The sequence below is a fragment of the Gopherus flavomarginatus genome, chromosome 18, assembly GCF_025201925.1.
Source record: "Gopherus flavomarginatus isolate rGopFla2 chromosome 18, rGopFla2.mat.asm, whole genome shotgun sequence".
Classification (NCBI taxonomy): Eukaryota; Metazoa; Chordata; order Testudines; family Testudinidae; genus Gopherus; species Gopherus flavomarginatus.
The window spans coordinates 9,319,660-9,334,108 of NC_066634.1; the positions used below are offsets into that span (position 1 = coordinate 9,319,660).

Consider the following 14,449-nt stretch of genomic DNA (forward strand, 5'->3'; position numbering starts at 1 on the left):
CCCAGACTGAGGGTGGGGTTGGGGAAGAGCTGGGACAGAGTGGGGCTGAGTGGTGCTTCCTCCCTGCCCTCCATGGGGGCTGACTCAGGCCCTGAGGTGCCCCCATGAATGTTCCTTTGTGTCTCCCTAGGAGTCATACCCCACATTATGGGGACCACTGAACCCTACTCGCTAAGCAGGGGCTAGTGATGCCAAAGCCCAGGGAAAGGGAGAACAAGTGTGGGGGCCCCAGCACCAGAACCATGCACCCCCTTCTGTCTGTGGCTCTGCCCCCTTCCACCCATAGCCCCATTCACTATCACCTCTATTCCACCTCTTCCCCCACCAGCCCCACCATATCACTCCTTTACCCCTGCCCCGCTGCGGCCTTGAGACCAGAGAAGCTCCGTACCCCTGCTGCAGCCCCTGGGCCGTAGCAGGGAGTGGGAGCTCCTCCAGCCCTGGGGCTGACATAGGGGAGACTTTTGCAGGGTGGCCTAATTTGGCCGGGGTCCCGGTCATGGGCTCCACTGTCCCCTTGGTGATGCAAGGTTTGGGGAGACTGAGCTCCCCCGACCTCCTCAAGAGGGGAGTATGGGAGTTAAGGGCAAAGGGGACACAGTGTAGGGGTTAGGGCACAGGAGGGGGCAGGAGTTGGGGTGAAGGAGGCACAAGGGTTGGGAGTGCAGGAGCTAAGGGGTAAAGGGAGAGGGGGTCGTCCAGGGGCAATGGGGAAGTGCCAAAGTCTAAGTTATATCCAGGGCACCATTTCCCCTAACGCTGATCCTTGCTAACATTTCTTGCTGGGACGGGGAGGGGAGAGAGATGAGGCGTTTTCTCTCTGTTTATTTCCTCTCCATTTTTTGCTCCTTCCTTCAATTCCAGAATCCTCCCTTGTGTTTCAGACTGTGCAGTGACGCCCACCCAACCCCAGGCCTCTGGAGCCTTTGGAGCAGAAAGATCCCAGGAGCTGAGGGTGAATCCAGGAGTGAGTAGCTGGCAGGAAGGAGTCCTAGCAGTTCTTCTGGGAGCACAGGTGAGGAATGACTCCCCCTTCCCTAGATTCTCCCCATGGAACAGGGAGGGTTGTGTGATAAATTCCTGTAACTCTTCTGCCCCACTGAGTTGACAGAAACAAGGGCTGGGTTCAGTATCTAGGGGTTCTGCTTCAATAAAACAATACAAAACTGGCTCGAGCCCCCACCCAGTGACCTGGGACAATTACACATCACCCCCCTGGGTGCCTCTAGGAGTCAATACTTCCCCTCTTGCAAGCAGGGAGTCTGAGCCGCTCCACTCCACCAGCCATTCCATGAACCACTCCAGTGGTCCCTGCGAACTGCTCTGCTGGGGCAGCAAAGAGCCACCAAATGTTCTGAGGGCTGGAGAAAAATGCCTTCTAGTGAGTAGTGAAAGAGCTCAACCTGTTTAGCTTATCAAAAGAAGATTGAAAGGTGACTTCACTGAAGTGTTGAAGTGCCTTCAGGGAGAGAAAAGACTGGGTATTAAAGGGCTCTTTAATCGAGCAGAGAAAGGCATAACAAGACCCAATGGCCGAAAAGTGAAAAGAGAAATTCATATTACAAATAGGGTGCAAAAATTCAGCAATGAGGATGATTCACCACAGGAACAAGCTACCAAGGAAAGTGGTGGCTTCGCCATCTCCTGATGTCATTTAATGAAGACTAGATGCCTTTCTGGATTGTTTTTGCCCCCAAAGTAGCTCTTGTGTCATACAGGAGGCCTGTGATATGCAGGGGGTTAGATTAGATGCTCTAGTGGTCTCTTCCGGCCATAAAGTTGACTAATTTCTGAAAACCAGAGTGTAGCATTGGGAGCAGCGTCTGATGTTTTCCTGTCTAGCTGGCTTGCTGCCTAGAACGAACACTCCTTGAGTGGGGTGATCCACAGGGAGTAGCTCAAACCTCCAAAGGTCCAGGCCAGGGGCTGGACATTGGCACAGCAAGGGAGGGGTGTGACAGTGACATCACAAAGGCCTTTTACAGGACCTCAGACTATTGGTCCAAGGTGGTGGGGAGGTGGTGACCTCACAGAGAGATGCTGACATCAGCCAGGCAGGACAGGGGTGAGGGGCCAGGGAAACCTCAGAGACCCTTGGGGCTTTGCTTCAGCAAGTCTCCTTCTCCAGGTCTCTCTTTGAGGACTGAGAGAGTATTTGGGTTCACAGACGTGAGCGCCAGGAGGAACCTCTTTTGAGTTTTCTCCTTCCCTTGTAGTGATTTTACTAGAAAACAGCTGTCCCTGTTTAGAAGGTAAAAGCTTCCTCGAAGGAAGGGGTATCATGGGGTTGTCACAGTTCAGATGCCAATGCCCCACCGCCCCCACTGTAAGGAAGCTCCTGCCACCTGCACTGTGTTTGCAGGGCAAGAGAGCAGCATCCACGGCAGAGATTTGCTCCTGGCTGCCGGAGCAGAGCAGCAGGCTTAGCTGTCAGAACTTCCTGGAGCTATGAAAGGGGAGGGTCCCATGGCTCTGTAGCAGAATGCAGGGCAGGCGAGTTCATGGCAGGCATTATGGGATACTGGAGGAGGCCAGTTATGGTTATATAATGAACGGCAGCATCTACACTGGCACTCTGTCCTTTAAGTTTGCTGCAAAAAGCTCTAGGCCTCTCATCGAAGTGGTTTTATTTTGTCACCAAAACAGGGCAGTTTTGTCACCAGATGTGGCATTGCAGTGCGTACACCAGCCACGAGCTGCAGACTGAAGGTGGTCAGACACGGTGTTTTAACCAGCTGCAAGCACCATGGGTTAGCTGGCTAAAGCACTTGCCTTGTAAGCAGGAGATCCTGCGTTCAGCTCCCTAGGGGAGTGGCTTTTGGGGTACATGGTATTGGCTACTGTCAGAAGACAAGATTCAGAGCTAGATGGGCCTTCGGCCTAGCCCAGTGTGGTTTTTCTTATGGTTTAAATTATGCTCAGAGCCACTGATAATAGAGTTATTGAAAGTTTGGGAGATAAGAGCTGATAGGACAGTGGTCCAGTCCCCTCGCAGCTGACCCCCTCCCTCTGAGACAGGGGCAGGTCTGAGCTCTCGCACCAAATGCTCATTGTGGCTGCCAGAATCTGTGGGCAGCTCATTTAATTTGCACTGAGGGTTGAGTCCTGCTTTGTGCCCAGTGTCTGAGAATGAAAACCCTAAACCGCCCTTTGAAACAACAAAAGCAGCAGGACGTGTTATTGTCCCTGCCCCAAAGCAGACAGACCAATGGAGAAATGCCACTGAGTCCACGGTAATACTCCACTGCCATTTTACCTTTTTTGCTTGCTAAACTCCCTCCCAGCCTTGTGGGGTCCCAGACCCCGGTATTGAGCCTGAGCTGAGATGTCTACACTGCAAATTTACCACCCCACGGCCCAAGCCCCAGGAGCCGGAGCTGGCATGGGGCAGCCCTGGATGTTTCATTGCAGTGTGGACATAGCCTAGCATTATGTCTACACTGCCATTAGCACACCCAAGTCACTATTCTCAAACCCTGGGTCAGCTGATTCAGGCTTGTGGGGCTTGTGCGACAGGGTAATAAAATTACAGTGTAGACACTTGGGCTTGAGCCCAGCCTCTGAGACTCCACAAGGGGTGAGGGTCTCCGAGCCTGGGCTCCAGTCTGAGCCCAAATGTCTACACTGCAGTTTTTAGCCTCACAATCTGAGCCCCAGGAGCCCAAATCAGATCATCCAGGCAAGCCAGGCCACAGGGATTTTATCTCAGTATAGCTGCACTCTCAGGGTACGTCTACATTGCAATGCAAGCCCAGGGTTAGCAGAAGTCATGTCAGCAGCCCCAACACATAAACCTAAACTATGAGGAAAAGACCCACCCACAAATAAGCTGGGCAGTGTCGTTCTCCCTAAGGTTCGTAAGTCCAGCAACGAAAAGTCATTTAACATGAGTCATCTCTTCTCTGCACCCCACTCACAGCTGTTGTCCTTAGTCAGTGCAAGCCCAGAGGTGCCTCTGTAGAGTTCATCTGCCATCCTGGGTGGAAAAGGGGGAAAATAAGAAGGCACCGTACTCACTATGTTGTCTAGGGACTCACTCACCCCTCCACAGCCACCCTGTCCTAAAGTTGGTCTAACACATAAATTTTAGCATGAGGACTCAGGCCCCAGCCCACTTGGCTTTGGAACCAATGTCCCCTGCCTAGCAAGTGCTATTGAATTGAGGGTGAGTCCCTCCATCTGGGTCTGCCAAGCACAGTTCTGCTGCCCTCGATTCACACAACAAGGACAACAACCCTTTATTTCTCCTGTCCCAATAACAAGGAGACTGGGAATCCAACACCAGCCAAAAGTGATCATTTTGGCAAGCAACCCAACATATTCCCAACATACTGTAAAATCCACATGAAGACTCATACACGAAAACTTGCAAGAAAATCTTCCTGAGGGGGTCTGAAGCACCTGCTGCTGGGGGGAAGGAAGGAGCTGTGGTTTGAGATTGAAGGGCACTGGGAATAGGAGGGGGTTGTGGGTTGGGACAGAGGAGAAGGGTGAAGATGAGCAGGCTCTGGTTGGGAGTGAGAAGCAGTGAGCATAGGAGGGACTGAGGGTTGGGACTGAGGGGCACTGGGCAAAGAGGGGACATGGGTTTAGGCTGAAGAGTATCCTCATTTGGGGATCCAGCAGAACAGGGGAAGGCAGCAGGTGATTCTAATTCCATAGGGATATTTTGTGTGTGTGCGTGCAGGGGAGGAACATGCTATATGCCCAGAGGCCTTTATTCCTCCAGCCTGCAAGGACAGAGGGGCTGTCAGGAAGTTGCCCCTTCAATCCCCCACACACAAAGGCCCTTCTTAGAAAAGGCAAAATCCTGAAGAGAAAAAACATCAAAGAAGACTCCAGAAAGACAGATTTTTAAGATATAATGAGTAGTTTATTACCTGACCAGGGACTTGAACCCTCAGATTAAAAGCCTGATACTTTACCAACTGAGCTAGTCAGACTCACAAACAAACACAGAAAGTTGCTGCAGAGGAGAAACTAGTCAAGGAAACGAAAGCAGGAAACAAAAGGGGAAACCTGCTGCTCTCTCTGGCCTGGTCAACACTACGAGTTTATGTCACATTAACCCTGCATCCGTCCACACAAAGAAGCCCTTTATATTGATATAAAGGGCTCTTAATACCGGTATCTGTGCTCCTCCTTGATGACGAGTAGTGGTGAAATCAGTATTGCCATGTCAGATTAGGGTTAGTGTGGCTGCAATTTGACGGTATTGGTCTCTGGGCGCTATCCCACAGTGCACCATTGTGACTGCTCTGGACAGCAGTCTGAACTCGGATGCACTGGCCAGGTAGACAAGAAAAGCCACGTGAACTTTTGAATTTCATTTCCTGTTTGCCCAGCGTGGAGCGCTGATCAGCACAGGTGACTATGCAGTCCCAGAATCAAAAAAGAGCTCCAGCATGGACTGTTTGGGAGATACTGAAGCTGATCTCTGTATGGGGAGATGAATCTGTTTTATCAGAACTCCATTAAGGACCATCAGCTCTACAATCAACCCATTGAGAGAAGGTAGATATGCCTTGTGGCTCAGCAAGGTATGCAGGGACAAAAATAAAAGGTTTTTCTATGACACTTGCTGGATAGAGTGTCCTTGGGACAAAGAAAACAAAGACCACATGGCAAGAGACTGTAAAAGGCTGATGCCTCGTCTCCATCTTGTCTTCAGTCCTGCTTCATACCTCTGAAGGGACTTTGCTACAAACTGAAGCTCTGTGCAAGGGACTGAATGACCCATCCCAGCTGTGGATGGACTGCAGAGACTTGATTTGAACCTGCAGTTTATTCCATCACTGCTACAAGCCTGAACCAAGAACTTTGCCATTACTGTATGTGAAGGGTTAAAATTCATGTGCATATTATATAACAACCTGGTCTATGGATTGTGCCAGCTCTTTTCCAGACCCAAAGTCCACAGTATAATCAAGGGACCAGAAGCCTAGCAAATAGTAACCAGCTAAAAGAAAGCTGGGTAAACAGAAAGCCTTGCTTGCTAAAATAGGCTTGGTCAGCAAATTGCCAGGTGTTGGAGCTAAGAACTAAAGAATTGTATCTTATTCAGAGTTGCAGATTGAACAAAGAATCCCTGTTCCTATTGTGTAAGTCTCTTCTGTAGGGAGACGTTCTTCCCAGAGATCCAACCTTGAGTTTATGAAAAGTTGGCAGATGTCAATATAAGATATGGCATCCTTCCACCTCCCTTCCCAGGGACCAATGCCTTGCCTTAAGACACACAGAAAACAATCTTTATTGCCATATACTTTCACTGTTTCTTTGCTTTAAACCCTAGGAATGTACCTGGAGGACAATCAAAGGAGTTGCTCCTTTCCTATGGACCTCAAATCAGAATTCAGCATAGATATTTTATACTAATAACATTTTATCAAAGTATTCATGAAATGTTAACTTGCTAACTTGAGACCATGGGTGGAGACATTATGTAACCTGTTAACCTTTGGCTACTGTGCTTATCATGTCTTGCTGCAAAACCTATCCCAGAGTTTGGAACTCCCTACCCCGTCTCTTTCCCCCACCCATGGAAAATCTATATATTCTATTGTAATCAATTATCAGTGTCTCTGAGTCTAATAAGCAAGGTGACACTCTGCCAGTTCTGTGTGTAATAAACTCCTATTCTTGCCCTCTACATGGTGGAGATTTATGTCCTTCACAGACACCTGCTGAACAAAGAGGAGATTCAGCATCCAGCTTGGCTGAATGTGTCTTCTCTCCCCACAGCTTGGTGATCTTCTGAGGAAATGGAGAAGACTGCCTTTGCCTAGCTGCACATTGCTTGCAAAAGAAAAAAGTCTTTTTGGTGGCAAGTGTTGAAAGGAACCATTAGACAAATGTGGAGACAGGAAAAATGTCCCCCAACTCAACTGGCATCTGTGGATGCTGAAGTCACAACACAAAGTGCTAAACAGTATATGAGCACAGGCTGGTGTCAGAAGAGTCTCTACCAAAGCCTTTTCCACCAGCAGGGGCCTCTCTGTGCGCAGAACTCCTGGTAGTGTGATGGCTGCAGGCAGTGGAGAACTCTATTTTGGCATCTCTCTGTCAGTGAACATCTACAGAGGCTGTTTAAAGGTCTTTAGATAGTGATCTTTGGGAAGAGCTGGCTGAAGTGTCTTCCTAGTAACCAGAAGATCCTGGCTTGGCCTGCCAGTTCTTCCGTGCAAGTCTTGAGGGAAATGGGGAATGTCTGTAGTTTGGAATTTGCAGGTGTTGTCCTGGACCATCAAAGGGAACAGTTGCAAGTATTTTCTTAAGGCAGGCACCATGGCTTGGGTGGCTAAAGCACCTGTCTAGTAAACAGAAGATCCTGGGTTCAACTCCCAGTAGTACCTTGTTCTATGGGTTTTGTCTCCTCTGCTCACATTTTCCTGTGTCTTTCTAGGAAACAGAAGAGACCTCCCTTGGTATCCAAGTCATTGCTTGCTAAGGAAAAGGCTTCTTTGGAGAGAAACATTGGAAAGAATCAAATCACAAGCCTGGAGTTGATGAAAAGGCTGCTGTGATTGGCATTGGCATGGTGGTTGCTTTGACTGCAATTGCTGCAACACAAAAGCCTGCACCACACGTCCTTGTGATTCGCTGGGGATGTCCACACACAGATGTCATGTCGTCTTCCTTTTGATTGTCACTGATGAAAAATGGAGCAGCTGGGAGAAAAGTCCCAGAGGCACTTGCCAGGTAAAGTAGAGGTTAGAGATGCAGCACCCAGTGGTGCGTTGCCAAATCTGTCCACTCCTCCCACTTTTTGGTCAATCTTTTGAAGAAGCAGAGAAGACTGCCTCTGCCTTGCAGTGCAAATGCTTCCAAAAGAAACCGTTCATTTTTTCTGACAAGTGTTGGAAGAGGCACCTAAGAAATGTGGAGACAAGGAAAAGGTCATCGTAACTCAACTTGCAACCATGACTCTTGAGGCCACAACGCAGAGCACTGAGCACTGTACAACCACAGCTGGGGACAGAAGGGCCTTTTTCAAAGGCATTTTCCACTAGCAGGGTCTTCTCTGTTCACAGAATTTCTGATAGTTTGATGTCTGCTGGCACTGGAGATCACTATTTTGGCATCTCTGTGTCTCAGTGAGCACCCGCTGTGGTTGTTGAAAGTCTGTGATGGGATCTATGGGATGCAACTGAACAGTGGGACCCCTGAGCCCTTTGTCCCACCACCTGGGCTCCCTCTCACACATGTGATGCTGAGACAAGCTGTGAATCTCTGGCAGATATTGCACTTACACAGACATCCGTAGGTAGGGACACAGCCAACTGAATTACATGAATGCTTCTGCAGCCACTCATGACACTAATGATAGAAAGTCGCCCCCCCTACAGCTCTGCAGCCTTGCACCCCTGGATCATACCATCTTGCCTTAATCAGAAGCCTGATCAGTGTGAGTTTATTACACAGGGTCCACCCCTCCCTCACTGTGAATAGTACATGAACCAGCCTTGTAATGGAGCTGAGATTTCCCAAGAACTTCAAGCAAAATACACCAGTTTAAGTAGAGCATAAAACAGATTTATTAACTACAGAAAGATGGAGTTTTAAGGATTATAAGTGGTAGGAATAAAAGATCAAAGCAAATTAACATGGAAATTAAAGATAAATTCACAATCTAAACTTTTCACCTTATTACACTAGGGTGTAGTTCAGTTATGCACACAGGAAGGCTTAATGCTCGAGCTGCTGCACATGCTGGGCAGGCTTAAGGTCGGGCTCCTCATGGCAGGAGAGAAGAAGACTCGGCCCCTGGAGGGGCAGGCTGGGGCTTCCTGGATCCCATTTGCTCACAGCCAGCGCCCTGCCCCCATTCCCAAGTCATCCATGGCGCCCCTAGGTCGGCCAGAATGGAGCAGCAGTTTTCACTGCACTACATCCACTTATGGCTTACAGGCAACTCCCAGACTCACCACAGTCCACCATCTCGGCCAGAAAGGAGCCCACTCAGCCTCACCATTGCTGCTTTTCCTTCCCCCCAAGAACCCCGCTTCTCCTGGGCTGCAAGGAGCCATCCCTGGGATGCCAACAGGCAGCCACAGGATTCTACCTCCCAGCAGCCAACCGCACCTCCCCAGGCTTTGCAGAATGAAGGGTGGTGCTCTACTAACCCCACTTAGCCGCACAGCTTCTTCCCTGCCTTCCTCAGCTCAACTTTCCTCTATTGCCCCATTCGTGCCTCACTTCCTCCTTTGGCCAGTCACGCAAAGGAGCCCAGCAGGAAGTGAGAGCCTCTATAGGCCAACCTCCAACAGCAGAGGTGGCCAAGTAAACAAGTCTCCAAATGGTGACTGGCCTAACTACTCTAGGTTCTCCAGCCTGACACCAAGGTGCTTTCTCCACTGCTGTCAGCATCCTCTGTCATTCAGGGGTTGGAGTTATCCCAGGGACAGGCCAATAGGAGGAGTGGCCTTTCTGAATAACAAGGGGATCTGGGAAAAGGAAGCCAGCATGTTTCTGCCTGGTTTTGAGCCAGGCACCTTTTGCGTGTTAGGCAAACGTGATAACCACTACACTACAGAAACTCCACCTACTGGGTTGCTGCTCACTCTGGCACAGACCGATGGACAAATCTAGAGAATGTGGTGGTAGCCCCTCGATAGATCAGCTGGCAGGGCAGAGGACTGGAGCCAGCACTCAGGAAGTCGTCCTTACCTCGCCCGTGTGACTCCAGCTTGAGGGAGAGCTTCTTTTTCTTCTCCTTGCTGACAAAGAGCAAGAGAAGAATGAAAGGTCAGGTGGGCCAACTCGGTGCAGAAGCCCATGCTGTCTTTTCCTGCTGCATAGCCTGAAATGAGGGACTCGTGGCAGTTAAAGGAACTGCTGCACTCTCAGAAAACATCCTGCCCGTGCATAAAGGAGGATAGAAGAGCTTGCAAGTCTAGCACGCTCCCAACTGAACTGTTTCAGCAGCTGCTAGGTTTCTTTTTGGCCTGTTACTTTTCTGTCTGGGATGTTGTTGTCAGCTGTGGCACAGAAAAAGGACGTCATTGCGAGCTGCCCATGAAGATAAGATTAACTTTTGCCTTCTTTGCTCGGCTTTACTTGCTTCCTCACCCTATTCCTGCCTTAGTTCCTGTGTTACCTGAAGGCAACGGGGGCCCAGCAGTACGAAGAGGAAGTTAGACAGCTAGACCCTGGTGGCAAAAGTTCTACCACCGCTTGCCACCCCACTCTCTTCTCCCAGCTTCACATATTGACCGCCAGGGACTTGGTGCCCAGCAGCGCAACGGAAGGCAGTGGACAGAGCCACCCTCGCCTTGAAGCTCTGGCTCATTAAACCGTATCTTCAGTCGCTGATGGCCAATGAGAGACCAACAGCGCTTGCTATTTTAGCACTTGAAAATGCCATTGGTCAGTCACTGGATCTCTTTAATGCTGTTACATAACAAATGAAAATAGAATCTCAGTGTGACATTCTGTACCTTTGGGGGAGTGTGCTGTAACCCCCATATTCCTCATTTTCATATAATCGTGATCTTATATATAGAGCATGCCTTGTAAGGTATCAGGGGAAAGGATATGATCTGCTGAAAGTCATTTCTCTACCCATAGATGTTTACCATTCATGCATATGAAGTTATGAGAATTGTGCAGTGTGGTTATCACTATGCTGTAAGGTGGGAGAGTCAGCAAAATATTAGCTCCCCAGTGACAACAGCAAGGAAAGTAACCAACACCCGGACAGGGTGTCAAACAACCCATCAACAGCCATTGTTCAGCCAGGGAGCTACAGTGCAATCACTTACCTGCAAGAGGACACCCCAGGGGAATTGCTCAGACTTGCTTGGAGAGACGCAGTGATGCTCGCCTGACTCTGAAGGGGGAGCAAAGCCAAGAGGGAAGAAAGGACATGATAAAAGCAGAGACATTTGCCATGCTTTGTCTCTCTCGTCCAACTACATCTACAGACACCCCCACACCAAGCAACTGAAGCGCTGACGAAAGGGGAGAGCCTGGCTGAAAAGCCACCAGCTGGCCTGTGGTGAGAAGCATCTAAGTTTAGGAATTAATAATAAGAATTTTGGATATACGTTGGGGGCGCATCAGTTGGAAGCGACGGAGGAAGAGAAGGACCTTGGGGTACTGGTTGATAGCAGGATGACTATGAGTCGCTAATGTGATACGGCTGTTAAAAAAGCAAATGCGATTTTGGGATGCATCAGGCGGGGTATTTCCTGCAAGGATAAGGAGGTGTTAGTACCGTTGTATACGGCGTTGGTGAGACCCCATCTGGAATACTGTGTGCAGTTCTGGTGTCCCATGTTCAAGAAGGATGAATTCAAACTGGAACAGGTTCAGAGACGGGCTACGAGGATGATCCGAGGAATGGAAAAACTGCCTTATGAAAGGAGACTCAAAGAGCTTGGCTTGTTTAGCCTGGCCAAAAGAAGGCTGAGGGGGGATATGCTCGCCCTATATAAATATATCAAGGGGGATAACGTTAGGGAGGGAGAGGAATTATTTAAGTTTAGTACTAATGTAGCCACGAGGACGAATGGGTATAAACTGGATATTAGGAAGTTTAGACTTGAAATTAGACGAAGGTTTCTGACCATTAGGGGAGTGAAGTTCTGGAATAGCCTTCCGAGGGAATTAGTGGGGGCAAAAGACTTTCCTGGCTTTAAGACAAAGCTTGATAAGTATATGGAGGGGATGTTATGATAGGATCGTTAATTTGGGCAATTGATCTTGAATTACCACCAGACAGGTCTGCTCAATGGTCTGCGGGGAGATGCTGCATGCGATGGGTACTGAGTTGCTGCGGAGAACTCCTTCTTGGGTGCTGGCTGGTGACTCTTGCCCACATGCTCAGGGTTTAGCTGATCGCCATATTTGGGGTCGGGAAGGAATTTTCCTCCAGGGCGGATTGGCAGGTGCCCTGGAGGTTTTTCGCCTTCCCCTGCAGCGTGGGGCACGGGTCGCTTGCTGGTGGTGTCTCTGCAGCTTGAGGTCTTCAAACCATTTTTGAGGATTTCAATAACTCGGTCCTGGCATAGGGGTTGTATAAAATGGGATGGGTGGGGTTCTGTGGCCTGCCTTGTGCAGGAGGTCAGACTAGATGATCAGATTGGTCCCTTCTGACCTATGAGTCTATGAGTCTATGAGTCTAAGTTTGTAAGGGCATTGAAAGGGTTAAGATCAGCTTAGAGTGCATTTTGCTTTTATTTCACAAAAACAACGAGGAGTCCGGTGACACCTTAAGAACTAACAGATTTATTTGGACACAAGCATTCGTGGGTAAAAAGCCCTCTTCTTCAGATGCATAGAGTGAAAATTGCAGATAGAGGCATAAATATATATTGGAACATGATGTAAAGGGAGTTACCATACAAGGGGAGAACCAGTGTTGAAGGCTAATTCAGTCAGGGTGGATGTGTCTCTCTCCAAGTAATTGACAGGGAGGTGTCAATACCAAGAGAGGGAAAATTGCTTTTGTGGTGAGCCAGTCACCCCCAGTCCCTCTTCAAGCTCAAATTAATGGTGTTAAGTTTGCAGATCAGTTGTAACTCTGCAATTTCTCTTTGAAGTCTGTTTTTGAAGTTTTTTTAATGGCTTCTTTTAAATGGCTACTTTGAATGGCTACATTTAATTGTGTTATTGAATATGAACATGTAAATGTGTTATGGAAGTCCCATGTGGTCTAGTGGTTAGGATTCTTGGCTTTCACCCAGACAGCCTCGGTTCAATTCCCCACACAGGAACAACGCAGAGCTTCTCCTTGGAAGGGAGAAAGGAAACAAAAAGAATGGGAAGGGATCCTGCCAGCAGCAGAGCTGGATAGAGTTGGGAGCAGTACTGGATTTGACATGGTGCCATAGTGCTAGGCCCAAGCTCTGAAGGGACCTGTAACAGTAACTTCCTCCCCTCTGCAGAAAGGGAGCCTCAGAGCAGCCTGGATTCAGTAGGGGAATGGAGACCCCAGAGGGCCCTGGGAGCTGTAGTTCCTTGACCAGCTCCCTTCCTTAGAGCAGAGAAGGAACATTTCCCAGCATTCCCTTGGCTGCTATCAACAGGAAAGGGAGGGGGGAAGCTGTGAGACTCCATGAGCTGCAGCTTGCTGTGGTTGGGGGGCGGGGTGCCACCTGTGAATAGGGAAGAGGTGGGACCAAGGAGTAGAAGGCTTTGGCCCAGGTAGCACCCTCAGAAGACTTTCCCAGACAGACTTAGGGATGCTGGTGTGACCTCGCCTGGCAGCCCCCAAAGATGGAACTGGGTGGACTAACTGGACAGGGCCCCTCTCTATCTGAAGCTGGGCAAGGGAGGTATGTTGATCCCACCAGAAGGTAAAATGGTAAGTAAGGAAGGGGAGGCTCTACTGGACCTGGACAGCTTCAGATACTGGACAGGAGGATTTCCACTTCTGAGCCATGAAAATAGAAATTGACTTTTCCTTTCCAGATGTATCTAATATTCAGAAAGGGAATCTAGCCCCTGCCTTCCAGATCTGAACACCTCAAAATCAGGAGTGCTCAAGCTCAATTTGGGCAGCAGTTACTTCATTTCTCCCAAATCAAATATGCTGATCCACTGTCATTTACTGTAGAAAAAGTAGGAGAAAATTGAGCAACAAACGTTGGGGTCTTCACAGTGCTAACGAGGGCTGGAATTGCTATTTTCAACAGCCATTACACTTTTTTTTTTAGTTTTGTTTGTTTAAAAGGAAGACAGTGATAGTGCACTGGCAAATTCCCCATAGAAACAAAGAATGGAACAAAAGAATAATAAAGGCATCTCAACTTTCCTCATTTATGTAGGACAGTCTTATTAGATGGATCCAGATATCTTCCAATCACAGAAGCTGATAATTGTTTCACTTTACTGCAGTTCTGTAACCATGCAGGAACCTAGAGGAGGAAAGTGCCTAACTCCAGAGTCTGCAGCTGCCTAGGGCCAGTGCTGAGGATTTAGAGTCCCTAGTGCTGCCCTTGCAAGGTTCAAGCATGCTCAGCCTTGGCATTGCCTCCGCTCCTGCGGCTAGTAGCTGCAGCTGTCCAAGGCTGGCGTCTGGCAGTTGCCCCATGGCTGTAGCTAGAGAAACTACAAGTGGCTCTATGACTCCTGGGGCCATTAAGCTAGAGCACCTAAAGACACTGGAGTTAACCTCAAGGAACAGAGGTCACCAGTAGGAAAGGAATGTCGGGGGAGCAGGGAAGGCGGGAGCAGGTCAGGCTTGCAGAGGGATCTTCCAGCTTGTTGGGAGCATGTCCAAAGTAGAAAGGAAACAAGTATGGGGAGAGGTGGTGGTGACCAGGTAGCAGACTAGCATGTAGATGGGAGCAGAGGTAGAGACGCTGATGTCTTCAGATTCCCAAGGGCTAAGTCCTCACTTTGGGGAAATGGTGTTTGCAGGTGGCTTGCTCACATGGCAGGATGGGGGCTGAGGGAGGGATCTGTCAGAACTGATCAGGTGTCTGCTGGCTTTAGGACTTTGAGC

At 49.0% G+C, this 14,449-nt stretch overlaps 1 protein-coding gene across 1 annotated transcript in view; it reads right to left on the reverse strand.

The window, feature by feature from the left end:
- Positions 1-14,449, reverse strand: part of LOC127036605 (zinc finger protein 560-like) — an 813,726-nt gene that overhangs the window by 544,560 nt on the left and 254,717 nt on the right. The gene's annotated exons all lie outside the window — the stretch shown is intronic.